The sequence below is a fragment of the Nerophis lumbriciformis genome, linkage group LG21, assembly GCF_033978685.3.
Source record: "Nerophis lumbriciformis linkage group LG21, RoL_Nlum_v2.1, whole genome shotgun sequence".
Classification (NCBI taxonomy): domain Eukaryota; kingdom Metazoa; phylum Chordata; class Actinopteri; order Syngnathiformes; family Syngnathidae; genus Nerophis; species Nerophis lumbriciformis.
Genome location: NC_084568.2, coordinates 41,433,765 through 41,437,884, shown reverse-complemented (window position 1 = coordinate 41,437,884; position 4,120 = coordinate 41,433,765).

The window sequence follows — 4,120 nt, the reverse complement described above, 5'->3', positions numbered from 1 at the left end:
GGGAGAGGCTGGCTGGCACTCCGGGACACAAAAATCAACAATATTTACCACTATGGATATTATTCATAAGCAAATATGCATATTGTTAGTAATAATGAAATACATATTTATCATAATCATAAGCAAATATTCTTTTATGGTAAAAGATTACTTGTGTCATACTTGCCAACCCTCCCGAATTTTCCGGGAGACTCCCGAAATTCAGCGCCTCTCCCGAAAACCTCCCGGGACAAATATTCTCCCGAAAATCTCCCGATTTTCAGCCGGAGCTGGAGGCCACATCCTTTTCTTTATGACGGAGGACAACAGGGTGACAAGAACTAAATCATCCAGACTAGAGATAAATTGTATTATGTTTATCTTATCTAAAAAAAAAATATATTTATTAATTTAAGAAAAAAAAAAAAAAAAAAATGTTTACTATATTTTGCTAAAAACATCAAAATTAATTATATTTGTATTTTTTCTGACTCCTTATTACATCCAGCCATAGAATTATACATTAAAATAAACATATTTGAAATAATTAATTTTAAATTATCATAATAATTCATTTAAAATGACCATATTTAATTATTAAAGACATGCACCTGGGGATAAGTTGATTGGCAACACTAAATTGGCCCTAGTGTGTGGATGTGAGTGTGAATGTTGTCTGTCTATCTGTGTTGGCCCTGCGATGAGGTGGCGACTTGTCCAGGGTGTACCCCGCCTTCCGCCCGATTGTAGCTGTGATAGGCTCCAGCGCCCCCGCGACCCCAAAGGGAATAAGCGGTAGAAAATGGATGGATGGATGGATGGCTTGTTTATCAACAACTTTAGCATTTTATTCATTACATGTTGAAGCTCTCAGAAGCCAAGTTATGTTATATTCCTTAAAATTTATTTATGCAAGTTTGAAGTATCAATTATCTAAACACAGTTTTGTTTGCATATTTTCAGGATGTAGATATATATATATATATACATGTATGTGTGGGGAAAAAAATCACAAGACTATTTCATCTCTACAGGCCTGTTTCATGAGGGGGGTACCCTCAATCGTCAGGAGATTTTTGCGCTCTACTACGGTATCGAGCACTATTTTTTGGATAACCTTATTAAGACATATATATATATATGCATATATATATATATATATATATATATATATATATATATATATATATATATATATGTATATATATATATATATGTATGCAGGCCCGGCCCTAACCAATCTGGCGCCCTAGGCAAGATTTTAGGTGGCGCCCCCCCACATCGGCAGTGAAGTGTATATACTCACAAGAAACCGAATAGCTTTGTCTTTGACCTTTTTTTTTTACTTACAACCAGAGGTGGGTAGTAACGCGCTACATTTACTCCGTTACATCTACTTGAGTAACTTTTGGGATAAATTGTACTTCTAAGAGTAGTTTTAATGCAACATACTTTTACTTTTACTTAAGTATATTTATAGAGAAGGAACGCTACTTTTACTCCGCTACTTTTATCTACATTCAGCTCGCTACTCGCTACTAATTTTGATCGATCTGTTAATGCACGCTTTGTTTGTTTTGGTCTGTCAGACAGACCTTCAAAGTGCCTGCCTTACTGGTGACGTTTCACTTCGTTCCACCAATCAGATGCAGTCACTGGTGACGTTGGACCAATCAAACAGAGCCAGGTGGTCACATGACCTGACTTAAACAAGTTGAAAAACTTATTGGGGTGTTACCATTTAGTGGTCAATTGTACGGAATATGTACTGTACTGTGCAATCTACTGATAAAAGTTCCAATCAATCAATCAAAAGTGTGAAGGAAAAAATATACTTTTTTTATTTCAACCGTACATCCCGTCAAAAGCCTCAAGACTGACCGCACATGAGGACGTTCCTGTCTTCACAATAAAAGTGCCGCTCCATCGCGCCTGCGCTTTCAAAACAAGAGTCTCCGAAAGCCAGCGCAAACAAGCTAGCAAGCTACGAAGTTTGACGCCAATATATTTCTTGTAAAGTGTATAAAAACGAATATGGAAGCTGGACAAATAAGGTGCCAAAAACCAACCACTTTCATGTGGTATTAGACAGAAAGGAGGAACTTTTCTTCTCCTCCATTTGAAAACGTGGACGTTATCATCACTACTGTCTGATTACAATCAATGCAAGTCATCAGAATCAGGTAATACACCAACTTATATTCTTGTCTTCATGAAAGAAAGGAATCTATATGTTAAACATGCATGTATATTCATTAAAACATCTTTAACATGTAAACAAAAACAGCAAAATAAATACATATAAATTATATACTGTATATATCAATGTATATGTATGTATGTATATATATATATATATATATATGTGTGTGTGTGTATGTTACTCATCAGTTACTCAATACTTGAGTAGTTTTTTCACAACATACTTTTTACTTTTACTCAAGTAAATATTTGGGTGACTACTCCTTACTTTTACTTGAGTAATAAATCCCTAAAGTAACAGTACTCTTACTTGAGTACAATTTCTGGCTACTCTACCCACCTCTGCTTACAACTATACCTAATATATAAAGGGGTGGAAAAGTGACTATTACCTGCAGGGCAAACATTAGCTAACCAGAAGGCAATAACAATGTAAACAAAAAACACCTGCTTAAAAGATCTAATACAAATGTCCCTGAGGAATGTAAGGTGGGAGTACTGTAATTACCTAACGTTACATTATTATTTTCCATAACAATTTAGCCCCCTCCACAATATTAACCCGACGTTAAAACAGAACTAGCTATTTATTGATTAGCAATTGCCGAATCATGTAACATTAGCTTAATGCTAAAAAGCCAGGTTACTATCACATTCTGTAACAGACAAATAATTTCATGTAGGCTAACGTTACCTACCTGCTACCTCTGTCTTTTCTCGTTTCTCCTCCTCTTCTTTTCTCTTTTTTCTTCCCTGGGCACCTGACCGTTTTGGCCGTTTTGACATCTTGTGTTGATTTTTTGATGTGGTGACGTCCAAAAAGAGTCATGATACGGGAAGGGGGGGGGGGGGGGGGGGGGGGTTATGTTGTAACAAATAATATTTCTGTTATATAGGCTTTACTTTGCATTTTAATTAACGTGGGATTATTTTTTGTATTTAGAAATAATAGTACCAACTTTTTTTCATTTTTTTTTTCCTCCAACATTTGTGACACTGGCGTGGCGCCCCCTGATGGACGGCGCCCTTAGCATTTGCCTATACGGCCTATGCCACGGGCCGGCCCTGTATGTATGAAATACTTGACTTGGTGAATTCTAGCTGTCAATATACTCCTCCCCTCTTAACCACGCCCCCGCTCTCAACCACGCCCCTGTTCCACCCCTGACCACGCCCCCACCTCCCGAAATCGGAGGTCTCAAGGTTGGCAAGTATGCTTGTGGTAATCTATTGATTGTAATTTGTTTTCCATTATTTTGAAATATCAATTTATAATAATACATATTTATCATAACCATAAACAAATATTCCTATTAAGGTAATAATACTGGTGGTAATCTATTGATTGTACTTTATTTTAAGTTTTTTAGAAATCAATTTATAATGTATTTGTTTGTACAGTCCAGTGTATGTATTTATTGGAACTTTCTTTCCATCATCAATGTGTTACAAAAGTTACATTATTTCCCTTTTGTAACGTTTAAACACAGGAAGTGAAGCAAAGATTGTCTTTTTTGTTGTTGTTGTTGTTGTTTTTTGAACAACAAACATACATTTATAATTCACTCAACAGCTAGACGGCACTTTCAACAAAAAGGAAAGAAAACAAATTATAGATAAAGTTTCAAATATTAATAAAAATATATAAATAAATAAAAAATATCTCATTTGTTTGTACTGTCCAGTGTATATATTTATTGAAACTTTCTTTCCATCATCAATGTGTTACACCTGGGGTGTCAAACTCATTTTAGATGGGGGGGCCACATGGAGAAAAATCTACTCCCAAGTGGGCCGGACAGGTAAAATCACGGCACGATAACTTAAAAATAAAGACAACTTCAGATTTTTTTTCTTTGTTTAAAAATAGAACAAGCACATTCTGAAATTGTACAAATCATGATGTTGTTGGGTTTTTTTAAACATACATGTAGCGGTT